The sequence below is a fragment of the Penaeus japonicus genome, unplaced genomic scaffold, assembly GCF_977035675.1.
Source record: "Penaeus japonicus unplaced genomic scaffold, GWHDUDI00000001_assembly GWHDUDI00000017, whole genome shotgun sequence".
In the NCBI taxonomy this organism is placed as follows: domain Eukaryota; kingdom Metazoa; phylum Arthropoda; class Malacostraca; order Decapoda; family Penaeidae; genus Penaeus; species Penaeus japonicus.
Genome location: NW_028234419.1, coordinates 25,622,246 through 25,639,745, shown reverse-complemented (window position 1 = coordinate 25,639,745; position 17,500 = coordinate 25,622,246). Strand labels below are relative to the sequence as shown.

General features: G+C 36.4%; 6 non-coding genes across 6 annotated transcripts in view; 4 read left to right on the top strand and 2 right to left on the bottom strand.

Moving 5' to 3' along the window:
• Positions 1 to 1,112: 1,112 nt before the first annotated feature.
• TRNAK-CUU (transfer RNA lysine (anticodon CUU)) lies at positions 1,113 to 1,185 on the bottom strand. Its single transcript has one exon. It is a non-coding gene; the product is annotated as a tRNA-Lys (tRNA).
• A 2,129-nt stretch (positions 1,186 to 3,314) lies between these two features.
• TRNAK-CUU (transfer RNA lysine (anticodon CUU)) lies at positions 3,315 to 3,387 on the top strand. Its single transcript has one exon. It is a non-coding gene; the product is annotated as a tRNA-Lys (tRNA).
• Positions 3,388 to 5,356: 1,969 nt separating this feature from the next.
• On the top strand, positions 5,357 to 5,429 carry TRNAK-CUU (transfer RNA lysine (anticodon CUU)). The gene has a single exon. It is a non-coding gene; the product is annotated as a tRNA-Lys (tRNA).
• Positions 5,430 to 7,825: 2,396 nt separating this feature from the next.
• On the top strand, positions 7,826 to 7,898 carry TRNAM-CAU (transfer RNA lysine (anticodon CUU)). Its single transcript has one exon. It is a non-coding gene; the product is annotated as a tRNA-Met (tRNA).
• A 2,831-nt stretch (positions 7,899 to 10,729) lies between these two features.
• On the top strand, positions 10,730 to 10,802 carry TRNAK-CUU (transfer RNA lysine (anticodon CUU)). The gene has a single exon. It is a non-coding gene; the product is annotated as a tRNA-Lys (tRNA).
• Positions 10,803 to 17,484: 6,682 nt separating this feature from the next.
• The window catches only part of TRNAK-CUU (transfer RNA lysine (anticodon CUU)), a 73-nt gene continuing 57 nt past the window's right edge, over positions 17,485 to 17,500 (bottom strand). Inside the window, exon 1 of the tRNA in view lies at positions 17,485 to 17,500. This exon is cut by the window's right edge and continues 57 nt beyond it. This is a non-coding gene — a tRNA (tRNA-Lys).

Below are 17,500 nucleotides of genomic sequence, written 5' to 3'. Positions count from 1 at the left end.
AAAACCTATAGCTACACTAACGCCTTGCCTAATGTATTGAAGTTTAGGTCATTTACACGTAAAAAAATGAAAAGCCTAATAATTTCTGAAATGTAGGAATTTACATGCCTTGCTTTTGTACGCCTCAGCAACAGTGTCCTGTTCATTCATCATACATTCGAACCCTAATCTGATACTATGTAAGAGCTTCTTGTTTAATTGAGTCTGCAACAATAACAAATATTATTTATTTTAATTTTTAATTTTTGCCATCTCAGAGTCAGTCTTTGAGTTCGGGCATATTTTGACGAATTACAGGAACATTTATCTAATCTAATGTTTTGTAGTTCTCTATTGCAAGATCTATGATTTGACTACTTAAATGTTACAGTGGTTGGTAACACTTGGTCTAACATGTTATTATTGATTTCAAATTTTATCGAGAACTGTTGAGCGATCTTGCAAGACAGAGATGCAATATAGATGGCTTGTCACACCAACGTGTATACCAAGGAAATTAAACATACATGAACAGAGCGCACGGATCAGAGAAGAAAATCCGAGTTCTATCGGCTAAGCTCTTGTCTAACATGTAGTTGAATAAAAAATAACTTTCTTGACCTACTTTATGTATCAGAGAGAAAGTTCATGTTTGTTATCTGCATGAGCAGATGTAGCCGCATGAATGCATATATACATACATGTATGTGCGTATAGAAATAGGTGCACATAGATTGTCATATGCGTATATATGCGTGTACATGGGTACGGGTGAGTTTGTATGAATATACGAATATATGCTATACCAATTTATCTATATGCATACACACACATACACATACACTCACACATATATATACATATATATAATCACACATATACGTATACACACATCAGGTCTGTGTATGCGTATCATACTGTATATAAGTTATAGATTCTGTTTTAGAACTTCCTTTTCCTTTTCACTTTTATTCACTATCTCTCATCCTTCCCCTGTTCCTCTCTTTCATTATGTAAATCATGTTCTAGAAAACGAGCCACGACGCGTACCGCAGTAGGGACTATGTAAGAGGATAATGAGGTGCATGCTGGGGTGCATGGCAGGCCCAAATGTAGATTTGGACTAAATAGAGCGCCCAACGTGGGGCTCGAACCCACGACCCCGAGATTAAGAGTCTCGTGCTCTACCGACTGAGCTAGCCGGGCTTATATACATATATAGAAAAAAAAAAAATTGCAATGGATGTGGTTACCTCCACTATGTTATGGACAGGTCACGGTGTCCCACCTTGCTTAAGTACATCAGTCGCATGGTGGATATTCAGTCCAGCTTGGCTACTCAACTACTTGCGTTTTTTTGACAAACATTGCGAAAAGATGTATTCATTTATTATGCATATATGGCTGCAACTACAAGTAGATAAACGGCCCTTGTTGCAACCGTTTTGAATTTTGCTGCATTACAAGCTTTGGAAGTAATAAGGAGGGTAGGTCTATATGATCTCGCTCTTGATTTGCAAGACGAACGCACATACGTTCATGCACACACACACACACACACGCTCTATTTAGTCCTCCACATTTGGGCCTGCCACGTACCCCACACAAGCACCTCATTATCCTCGTCCGTAGTCCCTCGTGCACCACGCACACGATATGAACATGTCATGGTTGGTTTTCTAGAACAAGTTTTACATAATGAAGGAAGGGGACAGGGAAAGAGAGAGATAGTGAATAAAAGTGAAAAGGAAAAAGAAACCTCTGCAATATAGGACTATAATCATATATTGTATAATTAGATACACATAGATACGAGTTGGTATGCTTATATGAACTTACTCATATATACAGTACAGACGCGATATATATATATATATATATATATATATATATATATATATATTTATATATATATATTTATACTTATGTATATATATATATATATATATATATATATATATATATATATATATATATATGCGTGTGTGTGTTTATGTGTGTGTGTTTGTATGCGTGTGTATGTATATGTGCGTGTGTGGATATATATAGATAGATACAGTATATATTCATATATACATATATATACACACACATACCCCATACATTCGTACACTTACATAAACGTATATGCCCATCTATGTACGCTCATACATCTCTATACGCGCACATATCTATGTACCTATGCATTCATGCAGCTGCACATGTACCACATAAGCACACACAGACAATAAACATGATTATTCACTTGGATACATATAGTAGCTTTGGTTAAGAATATTGTGGTTAGTTTTATTGCAGCATTTGTTAGACACGAGCCCAGTCGATAGAGCTCGATTTTTCAGGTCCGTGCATCTGTCCATTTATGTTTCCTTAGCTTTTACTAAAGCACACACGTTAGTGAGACAAAACAGCTACATTGCATCTCCGCTTATTAGACCAAGCGTTGCCAACCACTGCAAGATTCAAATAACCAAATCAAAGATCTTGCAATAAAGAACTGCAAAACGGTAGATATATATTCCTGCAATTCGTAAGAATAAAGTCCGTAATCAAAGACTCTGGACTCTGAGATGGCCGAATCAAAGATATGAATAAAAAGAATATTTGTTTCAGCATCAATTTAATAAGCAATATCCACCTGACGAAATGGAATGAATATATCCCTGTATTTTTAGTTAGAATCTTGCAGCCCCTGATATGGTTGAATTATTGAAACAGACATAAAAAAAAATTACTATGGCTCATAAACTTTTGATCGCTGTAAAGTCACGGTCACACGAGCGTTTTTTCGACCAGTTATTTGTGCTAATCCCTGTAAGGTGGTATCGAGTTGGCCATTGAATTTGACTTTCGAGAGCTGTATCAAGAGTATAATCACCAGTCTACAGTTAAATAAGCAAAAAAGAAGAAAAAAAAAAAAAAACATTAATTCTAAATATGAATGGATACTATTTCTTACATATCATTTGAGGTTCGACTTGGATCTTTGTTCATATACTGTATATGTATATATAGATATATATGTATGTGTGTGAGTATATGTGTGTGTGTGCGTGTGTGTGTGTTGATCTTGTAAACCAAGAGCGAGAGCATATAGGCATAGTCTCCTTATTACTTTCAAAGCTTGCTATGCAGAATTCAAAACAGTTACAACAAGTGCTGTTTGTACATTTATAATTGCAGACAATAATTCTCAAAAAGCGCAAATATTAGTTGACTGAATATCCATGCGACTGTGCCTCAGCAAGGTGCAACTCTCCGTGTAACCTGTCGCAATATAGGGGATAACCACATCTACTACAATGCTTTTGTCTGTATATTTTGCATATAAGTAAGCCCGGCTAGCTCAGTCGGTAGAGCACGAGACTCTTAATCTCGGGGTCGTGGGTTCGAGCCCCACGTTGGGCGCTCTATTTAGTCCTCCAGATCTACATTTGGGCCTGCCATGCATTTCCACAAGCACCTCTTTGTCCTCGTCCGTAGTCCCTACCGGGCCACGCGTCGTGGCTGGCTTTCTAGAACGTGATCTACACAATGAAGGATAAGAACAGGGGAAGAGAGAGAGATAATGAATAAAAGTGAAAAGGAAAAGCTCTAAAACAGAAATCATAATTATATATTGTATTATTAGATACACATAGATATGAGCTGGTATGCCTATATGAACTTACTCTAATATACAGTATGATACACATACACATATATATATATATATATATATATATATATATATATATATATATATATATATATATATAATATATATATATACATATATATATAATATATATATATATAGAAAGATATAACATATATTCATATATCTCATACACACACACATGTACACGCAGACAACAAACATAAGTGTTCACACTGAAACATAAAGAAACATAAAGCATGGGTTAAGAATATTGTGGAGTTATTTTTATTGCAGCATTTGCTACACAAGAGCTCAGTCGATAGAGCTCGATTTTTCAGGCCCGTGCGTCTGTCCATTTATGTTTCCTTTGCTTTTACTGTAGCACACACGTTGGTGAGACAAGCCAGCTACATTGCATCTCCGTTTTGCACGATCGCTCATATGTTGCCAACAACTGTAAAATTTAAGCTAATTAGCCAAATTTTTGATTTTGCAGTAAAGAACTGCAAAACGGTAAATGAATGATCCCGTGATTCGTAAAAAGAAGGTCTATATTCAGACACTGATTATGAGATGGAAGAATAAAAAATGTGAATAATCTGCATAATCTGAATGTATATGCAAAACTAAAACGTAGCCTAAAACACACAACTCTATGGAAGCTTTCAAATAAGCCCAAGAACAAGGCTCTACGTCATTCAGGGGCCCCGTTATTTTTAGGTCGGGGACCTAGTCATATAGATCATATAGGCCAACGCTTGTTAGACCAAGCGTTGTCAGCCCCTGCATAATTTAGATTAACTAGCCAAACTAGATCTTGAAAAAAAAAAAAAAATGAAAACGGGAGATAAATGTTCCTGTGATTCGTCAAAAAAGTCCATACTCAAAGACTGACTCTGAGATGGCGGAATGAAAGATGTAAATAAAAAAATCTTTATTGCAGAATCAATTCAACAAGATGCTCTTACATAGTGCCTTTACAGCAAGAAACACCCACCTGACTGCATCTTCGAATGAATTTTTGTTCAGATTTAAATGTCTTATCAAAACTATTTTGGAGGGCAAGACTAAACCTATTCTTTGGTATATATCATTCTCTTGGTTGTTTTTAGGAATTGACATGAGGGCGAAAAAATACACATTTTAACTGTAGTTCATAAACTATTGATTGCTGTGGTATCGAGTTAGCCGTTAAATCTGTTTTCGAGAGCTGTATCAAGATGAGACTCGACAGTCTATAGATAAATAAGCAACAAAACAACGACAAAAACAATGGCTACTTGCGCATGAGTTATCAATTATACTAATTTTATGTAATATGAACGAATAGGATAATTTGAGTACTATTTCTTATCTGGAACCGCATTTGAGCTTCGACTTGGACCTTTTGTGTATGTGTGCATGCACGCATGTGTGTTCGTCTTGCAAGTCAAGAGCGAGATCATATAGACCTACCCTCCTTATTACTTCCAAAGCTTGTAATGCAGCAAAATTCAAAACGGTTGCAACAAGGGCCGTTTATCTACTTGTAGTTGCAGCCATATATGCATTACAAATGAATACTTCTTGCGTTTTTTTTACAAACATTGCGAAAAGTAGTTAAGTAGCCAAGATGGACTGAATATCCACCATGCGACTGTTGTACTTAAGCAAGGTGGGACACTCCGTGACCTGTGCATAACATAGTGGAGGTAACCATATCCATTACAATTTTTTTATATCTTAGTAATTATATAAGCCCGGCTAGCTCAGTCGGTAGAGCACGAGACTCTTAATCTCGGGGTCGTGGGTTCGAGCCCCACGTTGGGCGCTCTATTTAGTCCTCCAGATCTACTTTTGGGCCTGCCATGCACCCCCCACAAGCACCTCATTATCCTCGTACATAGTCCCTAGCGCGCTACGCGTTGTGGCTGGTTTTCTAGAACATTATTTACATAATGAAAGAGACGAATAGGGGAAGGGAGAGAGATAGTGAATAAAAGTGAAAAGGAAAAGAAAGTTCTAAAACAAAATCTATAACTTGTATACAATATGATACGCATACACAAACGCGATGTGTGTATACGTATATGTGTTTTTATACATATATATGTGTGTGCGTGTGCGTAGATAGATAGGTATAGCATATATTCGTATATTCATACAAACACACCCGTACCCATGTGCACGCATATATACGTATATGACAATCTATGTGCGCCAAAATCTATACGCACACACATGTATGTACATATGCATTCATGCAGCCACATCTGCACACGCAGACAACAAACACGAACATTCACTCTGATACATAAAGTCACTTTGGTAAAGAAAGTTATTTTTATTCAACCATATGCTAGACAAGAGCTTAGCCGATAGAGCTCGAATTTTCTTTTCTGGTCCGTGCGCTCTGTTCATGTATGTTTAATTTCCTTGGTACACACGTCGGTGTGACAAGCCAGCTATATTGCTTCTCCGTCTTGCAAGATCGCTCAACAGTTCTCGATAAAATTTGAAATCAATAGTAACATGTTAGACCAATCGTTGCCAACTACTGTAAAATTTAAATAGTCAAATCATAGATTTTGCAATAGAGAACTGCAAAACGGTAGATAAATGTTCCTGTAATTCGTCAAAAAAGTCCGAACTAAAAGACTGACTTTGAGATAGCAAAATTAGATATAAAAATAAGAAATATTTGTTATTGTTGTAGACTCAATTGAACAAGAAGCTATTGAACATAATATCAGATTAGGATGTCAAGTTTCGAATGTAAGATGAACAGGACACTGTTGCTGGACCGTGCAAAAGCAAGGCATGTAAATTCCTACATATCAGAAATGATTAGGCTTTTCATTTTTTACGTGTAAATGACCTAAAGTTCAATATATTAGTCAAGGTGTTAGTGTAGCTATAGGTCTTGTCGTATGTGTTAAACTGTAAAACAAAGAAAGTACATCGAGCGAAGATCCGATGATGCAACTTGTGACAAACGCTTATTCTTTAGTTCGACGAAGGGAAATAATTTGCCTTTATTATATAAATCAAAGTAATTAAGAATGTTAAACGTTGCGATGTTAACAAAAGTATCGCTTTCGCAAAGGTCAATCAAATCATTTGTTGATGTTATTATCATTGCCATCATCCCTATTAAAAACCTTTTATATAATTAACACTTTTTATCATGCATCTCTTACCTTTATCCCTCTCTGATTTTATTTTCTTACGTTTAAAAATCTATTATCATGATAACATATAATCTATTATGTAATCATTATCGTAGCTAGTGAATCTATAATTCTTTCAAATAGATTGGGAGTTTGAAAGACCCAACTTGATCAAATGCTTTGGACTGCAAATTCAGTCGGTATGGCACGAAATGCTGAAACCTCCATATGTATCTTGGGAACAAACGCTCACCATTCTTTAACATCTGTTTGTCATTTGTCACTATGCTCTCTGAAATGCTGTACACGGAACAAAGTACATGAAAAGAGGAATATATGTGCCGATGTACATATATACAACAACTATACAGCACACACACACATATATATGTACGTATATATATGTAAGTATATATGTATATATATACATAAATATATATACATAAACACACACACACACACACACACAAATATATTTATATATATATATATATATATATATATATATATATATATATATATATTTGTGTGTGTTTGTGTGTGTATGTTTATGTTTATATATATATATATATATATATATATATATATATATATATATATATATATATATAAAAGTTTATGTTTATGTATATATATATATTTATGTATATATATATATATATATACACATACATGCATATACACCAATACATTAATCATATAAGAAACTAACACTTTTTACTGCCAGCCTCCCTTCCAGTTTCTTTAATATTTCACGTTTATTGTGACATATCGATAATGAAAATAATGGAAATATCTCTCCCACTGCTATCATTCCCATATCTAAAATAATGATAGTAATGATTATAATGATATTGATTACAAGGATCATACTAACAATTAACTCTTCTTATCATTGTCATAGCCTATATAAATGCATAATTCTCTGAAATATATGAGAAAAGTAATGTGTTTGGTTTATGCCTTCTTGGCCACGACTGGTAAGTCCACCCCTTTTTCTCCATCGATATGTGTTTGACTATGAAAGTGATTTCAATTACAATTATTAAAAATATAAGGCCGGTTAGCTCAGTCGGTAGAGCACGAGACTCATAATCTCGGGGTCGTGGGTTCGAGCCCCACGTTGGGCGCTCTATATAGTCCTCCAGATATAAATTTGGGCCAGCCATTCACCATCCGCAAGCACCTGTTATTCCCTAGATAAAGACGGGTAAAAAGTCAAGTCCCAAGTCCCAAGTCCCAAGTCAAATAACTCTGATAAGGTCAAAAAGATCCTTCCTCTTTTGTCCTTTGCCTATACATTTGGGCCACCCAAATATACAGTAAGTATCTGTAAGGCTCTTGTTAAACGTAACGAAAAGCTTATAGCGATGGAATCAATAATTTATGTTCGGACGAAGTCAAATACCCCTCCTATTTATGTTTTTTTTTTTCTTTCTATCTTTCCCATTTCCTTCTATTTACAGGTAACAGTTGCGAAGATGAAAAAGGAAACATGGAGAGCAAAATAAGGGAGCCTGGAAGAAATACGTATGGGGGTAGAAAGAGAGAAGGTGAAAACGAGGAAGAAAAGGAGAATGATATAGAGAACGGAAAGAAATATAGAGTACAGACAGCAATAGACAGGCAGGGCAAGAAATAGGGAACGGGATAAACCATGAATCTATACATATCAGTATGTAGTAGTGGTAGTAGCAATAGTAGTAGTATGTAGACCCAAACATCCATATATGTGTCTGCTGGACATGACATGCATGGTGCAATGGGCAAAATTGACCGAGAGAGGAGACAGGGTAGACAACGGTCCTCGAAACATAAGCTTACTCAAATGTATGATTATTTCAGTTTAACAACAAAATCGGTAATGAATAAAGTAACGTTTAATGTAGACTGAATCACTCTATCTTCCCTTGCTTTTACTGTATGCTATGATACTTGTGGTAACGATGTATGAACAAGCTGCCGCGTCCCTGAATGTTTTATGAATGGTCCTGTTAGATTGACCGATAGAAATTGACATTTATGCGAAATGATCCATCGATTATACCACGTCAATAAAATAAAGCGAAACACATGGTCGTATCATTCACTTTCACCTCAATGTGATAGACCGATCTGGCTAAACACACACACAGACTTATATGTGCGTGCGTGTATGTGTGTGTGTACGTGTATATTTGTATTTCCACACATATATGAATATATATATATATATATATATATATATATATATATATATATATATATATATGTGTGTGTGCGTGTGCGTGTGCGTGTGCGTGTGCGTGTGCGTGTGCGTGTGAGTGTGAGTGTGAGTGTGAGTGTGAGTGTGAGTGTGAGTGTGAGTGTGAGTGTGAGTGTGAGTGTGAGTGTGAGTGTGAGTGTGAGTGTGAGTGTGAGTGTGCGTGTGCGTGTGCGTGTGCGTGTGCGTGTGCGTGTGAGTGTGAGTGTGAGTGTGAGTGTGAGTGTGAGTGTGAGTGTGAGTGTGAGTGTGAGTGTGTGTGTGTGTGTGTGTGTGTGTGTGTGTGCGTGTGTGAGTGTGAGTGTGAGTGTGCGTGTGCGTGTGCGTGTGCGTGTGCGTGTGCGTGTGCGTGTGCGTGTGCGTGTGCGTGTGTGTGTGCGTGTGCGTGTGCGTGTGTGTATGTGTGTGTGACTTGCAAAACACTCTTCCATGTTGATAAAATGGAAGATAAACCCACTATACACAAAACATTTATTAGAGATTAGACTACACTTTCGAAATCCACCTGGATTTCATCTTCAGGTCTGACCTGAAGATGAAATCCAATGAAATCGAAACTGTAGTCTCATATCCTAATAAATACGATTTGTGAATAGTGGGTTTATCTGCAATATATATATATATATATATATATATATATATATATATATATATATATATATATATATATATACTTTACAAAAACGGTATACACTTTTGAATTTTCAGAATATTTAGATGCATCAACAAAATTAATATCAAACAGACCATAGTTATTTATACTAGAAGTTAAGCATCGACGACTACAAACTAAAATCATATTTGTTAAATCTAAAATGCTTCCCACTCATGTCATGTTGGACCTTACCTGAAATATTTATTTCGTTGTCTTGTCATCTGTTTTTTTTCCACTTTCTCTTTCTTTCTCTCCAGTGAATTTAATGAACGTATATTGAATATTCTTGTTTTCTCTCTTATTATCTTCCAATCAAACCTCTATTTTTATTACTAATCACTATCATGGTAATACTGATAATGTATATCATACTGGTCAAATAAGGATAATATAATGTGCAACAGCAATGACAATTCTCGTTATTATAACAAATAATGCTTATATAATTCTGCGAAATATTTGTGAACATCAATAGGTCTGGCAGGGTGAATAGTTTGAATGCATAAAATTTTGCAAAACAAGATCGGTTTGGTCAGTTGGTAGATCATGAGACTTGCAAGCGGGGCCACAGGTTTGAAAATCCACGGTGGGCGTTCTAGTACATGTCTTCCTGACATGTACTTGAGCAAGCAATTACCATACACAATGTTTGGCCTTTGGTGAAACATGGGGATAATTCTGTCGAGATGAAATCAACAATTCTTTAGATTAGAGTCAGTTTATATTACAAAAAGGTATTAACAAAATTTTCAGATAGAGTACTCGACAACATAAAGATGGACTATTTGGATAAGCTGGTGTAGAAGATGAAGTAGATGCATAGAAAGCAAAGTGAGAGATATACTTAAGCCAACTTTCTCGGACGATGTTAAATGTGTGTATTGGTTACAACAAAGACCTGTTGAAGACGATCAAATACAGCCTAGGTTCAAGTGGCTGAAATGGGTGGCTCATATACTGCAGATGGTGCTATATCCTGTGACAAATGGAGACTTACAGACATTATGTGCGTAATATAATATTTACCAGAAGATTTTTAATTGTACATTTGCTTTCTCTTACAAGCCCGGCTAGCTCAGTCGGTAGAGCACGAGACTCTTAATCTCGGGGTCGTGGGTTCGAGCCCCACGTTGGGCGCTCTTATTAGTGTTCTAAACTGATATTGAGCCATTATCTGATTACCTTTATATCAAACTAGGAATATTAATGTTCATTGCTCTGGAAGTAACAATTCAGTAGATACAAGATTTTTCATGCCACCGTAAAAGTCATCAAAATTCATTGAAAGAGCACTCGGATATATGCACATGGCTGGTTTGTTTTAGCAGATGTTGCAATTGAGATAAATACTCTAAAGTCGACTCGCTAGGACGAAGTTAAACGTAGTCAAGTCATCGCATGCTTGCTGATTTTTTGTACACGTAAGGTAAAGATGACAAATGTGTATTAAAGAAGTAACAATATATGAGAAAGATATAAAGAAGGTAAATATTGAAGAAATACGGAGGGGGAGATGAAAAAAAAAAAAAAAAAAAAAAAAAACATAGGGAGAAGATAAATATTGAATGTGAAAATGAAGGGAAAGTGAGGGGAAAAGGAAAGTGAAAAAAACGTAGTGTGTGTGTGTATATATATGTATATATGTATATATATAAATATATATATATGTGCTTGTGTGTGTGTGGTGTGCACATATACAAATGTATGCATACATAACCATACAGTATAATACAATAATGATCATCATAATGATAATATAAACATATTGATAATGCTAAGTAATAAAGGTGCTAAAGGTTACAAAATCATATTAATGTCAATCAGCAAAAAGCAGTGGCGGATCAGCAGCCTACGCCACGTGGGTAGAATCTCGGTCCCGTGACCTACGTGACCCACGTGACCTCGGTCGGATGAGCTGAGTCGCATCATTCCTCGATCACCACACTGCTGCCTCAGTTACATTACTCAGTTCAGTTTTATTGATTGGCGAATCATCTATTATGCACATCATCATAAACGAATAGTCAATTATCATTTGATTTTTTTTTTTTTTTAGGTATGGATTTTCATTCCGAAAAGAAAGTTTTCCTGGCGAGCTTTGCCAGATGCAAGAGAATCACCGTTGCTTTTATAATCTGGGATACATATTTCTGCTACTAAATCAAAGAATCTCAAACTTTTACATAACTTTGTCATCTCAGATGTTAATCTGGATTTGGGTACGAATTCTCTCTCCTCTATCTCACCATTATTATCTTCTGTTTTGCCGGCAGAGCTTTCTTATCTATGCTACTGTCGGACTTGAAAATTCCCTGCAGATTGTCGCATCGATACAGGATCAAAGCAATGGATTGTGTGCTTGTTTGTTTGTGTGTGTGTGTGTGTGTGTCTGTGTGTGCTGTACATACACTTATATACATAAGATATACATATATACATACATATATATGTATATATATATATATATATATATATATATATATATATATATATATATATATATTTATGTATATATGCGTAACCTCGACCGTACAAGTCACAAACTGCTGCCCAAGTAACATCAACCAATTAAATATTCTTCCTTCTCATTCGAAACATGCTATCCTTGTGCAACAATCTGAAATGTTTAAGAGGTTTTCGGTTGAACTGATTCTGCTGATCCCATTACCACAACGAAGAATAAGAGACTTGTATATATGACTCTGCCTTCTCTGATACTAATCTGGCTTACAATGCAGACTCACTTTGACGAAATCCAGTGGCATTACTTGCTGCTTTGCTAAGAGGGGTGTGACTCGCAGTGATTCCACGTGTAGTTCTTGATTTTAGATTCTAGCGAATTGTTTAGAAGGAAAAATGTAGTGTTTTTTTCTGAACTACTGCAAGCCCTCTGATCCTTGCGAAACTGGGATCCAATTTAGCAAGCATTATTACACCGAGGTAATCACAGTGTGCAAAAAGTGATGAGAAGTATCTACGTATCAGGCGAAGTATTGTGAGTTGTCAATTAGTCGTATAGATATTTTTTGTTTATCTTACTAAGATATTTCACTGATTAAGACTTAATCTTAATAATTCGATTTTAGTATCAATAGTGTCGTAATAAGATTCAATAAAGAAATTTATGTTACTTTCTTACTGTTATGTAACAACAAATGAACACATGTGTGCACCTGTGCGGCAGAGAGGAAAGGGCGATTGAGCAATATTGCATTCATTTAGTATGAAAGAAACCGTCCAACTGCAACAGAATAAAAATAAACCCACAACAGTCATGACGCGACGTACATTTTCCCGCGCGTCAACTTTGGATGATAACCCTATCTATTATCTTGTTCGTGTAATTGTTGAAAATCATTAGTTATAGGACACATCCTTGTTTCACCCCTGATTCTACAGGAAAGAAGCTAAATGGGCCATCATCACACTTTATACCACTTTCTAATACTAGGATACTGTATTATATTTGAGTGATTCCAGATTAATCACCCCATTAACGTTCAATAAAAAAAAAACTATTAGTAAAAGAAAAACATCTAAACGAAGGGTAAGACGAAATGCCAGGATTTATCGAAAACATGAGATCCCTCATCACTATATTAAAGAGAATCAAGACATGTAACATACCATATTTAATCTCTTAAAAGTAATAAAATATACTTCTTTCTATTTATAGTCTATTAGTGAAACCTGGTGTTCTGCGATGCTACATGACTAGACAGACGAAACAAACACAACATTGGGCTTGGCTGAGTTGAATTTACTTTACTGAGCCTTTAGCCTTATCCAAAGCTATGGCATCTAAGGTCTTTACAAATTCTAAACGATTGACTCAGGGGTGGATGATGGTTGGAGTTGATGCTCTTCTTTGTGAGGGATGTCAGGAGCTATTGGCAGTTGCCACATAGCTATTGAGGATTGCCATATGAAATGGTATGTGAAATTCTCGAACTAAAACTTACGTACCTTTTTCTCCATATGTACCTAAAGGCGTATTGTGGATATTGGTTATTGGTTTCTTTACTGAAACTATTACTTCTAACCATGAATTAAACAATTTATGTACATATTCTAAAATATTTCAGTGAATATGGAAGCATTCACATGTAGAGAGATCGTAATTGTTTTATTTTTACTAAGCACTGTGCTCTAAAGGAATACCCGCTAATGTCTTTACCAATTGACGATAAAGATAATTATGAATAATCAGTCAACGTCAATGAAAACCATCGACCGACCTCTCTGTTATGAAGTTTGGCGGCCACACAGTGGTTCACATATATTTGTTACGTTTTCTCTCCAAAAGGTTTTGATTGATACTAAAATTAATATAATCACCATACTATTCACCAATATGGGTATAGTTTAAAATCACAAACACATATGCTACTATTCTTTCATGATACCAGGGAAGAAAGCCATGGAGGGTGCCCATCCAGTATCTACCAAGCACTAGCATGAAAGGGTGATCACGTTAACTCCTAAAACATTAACCATTTTCCTTTGATTCCATTGACAACAAAACACAAACACGTACATAAAGAAACATATAAATGGAAAAATCCTAATTATGCAAATCCTCTATAACGATAAAACTGTCGCCCTATCCCTATCAAAGATTTACGAATCAGTATAAATGATAATCGGAATAGGGTCATTGGCCAGGCCTATGGCGGTGGAGGAGCGGCCGAGACAGCTTGCAAGGAAGTGCAAGATACCCTGTGCAAGCTCAGACACAAGGGAGGGATTGTTAAAACGCAAGCTCGTAACTACATACGAGTAGCTGATAACCTCGTTCCATTACCCAAGCATTGTAATAATGCCCAGAGTAACCTGGATTGACTCTTCTCTAAACTTATTGCTAGGTTTTATCAAGGGCCAAACAGATGCTTCCGGATGGTATGTGGATGGCCCAAATGTACAAGTGGAGGACTAAATAGTGCGCCCTACGTGGGCCTTGAACCCACGACCCCGAGATTAAGAGTCTCGTGCTCTACCGACTGAGCTAGCCGGGCTTGCAAATATGTAAATAATAGAATTGTACTTTATGTGGTTAGGCCCACTATGTTGCCAACTGGTCACGGAGGGTCCCACCTAGCTAAAGCACAGTCGTATGGCGGATATACAGTCCAGCTTGGCACTCAAACATTTCAAAAAGATATATTCATTTGCGATACATATATGGCAGCAATTACAGTAGATAAATGACCCTTGTTGCAACATTTTTGAATTTTGCGGCATAGCAAGCTTTGGAAGTAATAAGGAGGCTAGGACTATATGATCTCGCTCTTGATTTGCAAGAACACATATACGCGCATACACACACATATATGTTATATATATTATATATATATATATATATATATATATATATATATATATATATATATATATTATATATATAAACAAAAGGTCCAAGTCGAAGCTCAAATGAAGTTCCAGATTAGATAAAGTACTCAAATTAAACTATCCGTTTATATTGCATAAAATAAGTATAATTGATAAGTCATCGCAAGTAGCCATTGTTTTTGTTGTTATTTTGTTGCTTATTTATTTATAGACTGTCGAGTATAATCTTGAAACAGCTCTCGAAAACAGATTTAACGGCTAACCCGATACCACAGCAATCAATAGTTTGTGAACCATAGGTAAAATGTGCATTTTTTTCGCCCTCATGTCAATTCTAACAAACAACCAAGAGAATGACATATACCTAAGAGTAGGTTGTCTTGCCCCCAAAATAATTTACATAAATTTAAATCTGAACAAAAATTCATTCGAAAATGCAGTCAGGTGGGTGTTTTCTCTCTAAAAGGTTTTGATTGATACTAAAATTACTATGATCATCATACTATTTAGTAAAATAGGTTTTGTTTATAATCACAAACCCTTATGGTACCATTCTTTCATGGTACCAGGGAGATAGAAAGCCATGGAGGGTGCCCATCTAGTCTCTACCAAGCACTAATTCCAGAGAGCGCACCTGCAATGTGCCCATCTGCCACTATAGCTGCTTTGCGATGTGGCACTTGCAGCTCGTAGCATGGAAGGGTGATCACGTTAACATTTATCATTTATCATTTTCCTTTAATTCCATTGACAACAAAACACAAAAACATACATAAAGAAACATGTAAATGGAAAAACCCTAACTATGCAATACCTTTATAGCGAAAAAATCTATCGCCCTATCCCTATCAAAGATTTACGAATCAGTATAAACGGTAATCGGTATAGGGTTGTTGCCCAAGACTACGGCGATGGAGGAGTGACCTAGCCAGCCTGCAAGGAATTGCAAAATACCCTGTGCAAGCTCTGACATAGAGGAGGGACAACATACGAGTAGCTGATAATCTCGTTCCATGACCAAAGCATTGTAATAATGCCCAGAGTAACCTGGATTGACTCTTCTCTAAACTTATTGCTAGGTTTAATCAAGGGCCAGACAGATGCTTCCGGATGGTATGTGGATGGCCCGAATGTGCAAGTGGAGGACTAAATAGAGCGCCCAACGTGGGGCTTGAACCCACGACCCCGAGATTAAGAGTCTCGTGCTCTACCGACTGAGCTAGCCGGATTTGCAAATATGAAAACAATAGAGTTGTACTTTATGTGGTTAGGGCCACTATGTTGCGAACTGGTCACGGAAGGTCCCACCTAGCTAAAGCACAGTCGCAAGGCGGATATTCAGTCCAGCTTGGCTTCTTAACTAATACTTGCATTTTTTCTAAAAAACATTTCAAAAAGAAGTCTTCCTTTGTAATACATATATGGCTGCAACTACAGTAGATAAACGGCGATAAAATATATAAAATAGTAAATAAAGTAGATAAAATAGTTTATGAACCACAGGTAAAATGTGCATTTTTTTCGCCCTCATGTCAATTCCTGCAAACAAACAAGAGAATGATATATACCTAAGAGTAGGTTTAGTCTTGCCCCAAAAATAATTTTGATAAATTTAAATCTGAACAAAAATTTATTCGAAGATGCAGTCAGGTGGGTGTTTTCTCTCCAAAAGGTTTTGATTGATACTAAAATTACTATGATCATCATACTATTTAGTAAAATAGGTTTTGTTGATAATCACAAACCCATATGGTACCATTCTTTCATGGTGCCAGGAAGGAAGAAAGCCATGCAGGGCGCCCATCCAAAGTCTCTACCAGACACTAATTCCAGAGAGCGATAACACACAGCAAGGATTCCGGCTCTAACATACCAGTGGTGCAGTATGTGCACTCAGAATTAGAAGAGGAAAGTGGTCCAAACAATATGCAGCATCTGCAATGTGCCCATCTGCCACTATAGCTGCTTTGCGATGTGGTACTTGCAGCTCGTAGCATGAAAGGGTGATCGCGTTAACATTTATCATTTATCATTTTCCTTTGATTCCATTGACAACAAAACACAAACTCATACATAAAGAAACATGTAAATAGAAAAATCCTAACTATGCAAAACCTTTATAACGAAAAAACTATCCCTATCAAAGATTTACGAATCAGTATAAACGGTAATCGGTATAGGGTTGTTGCCCAAGACTACGGCGATGGAGGAGTGGCCGAGACAGCCTGCAAGAAATTGCAAGATACCCTGTGCAAGCTCAGACGCAGGAGAGGGATTGTTAAAACGCAAGTTCGTAACTACATCCGAGTAGCTGATAATCTCGTTTCATTACCCAAGCATTGTAATAATGCCCAGAGTAACCTGGATTGACTCTTCTCTAAACTTGTCGCCAGATTTTATCAAGGGCCAAACAGATGCTTCCGGATGGTATGTGGATGGCCCAAATGTGCAAGTGGAGGACTAAATAGAGCGCCCAACGTGGGGCT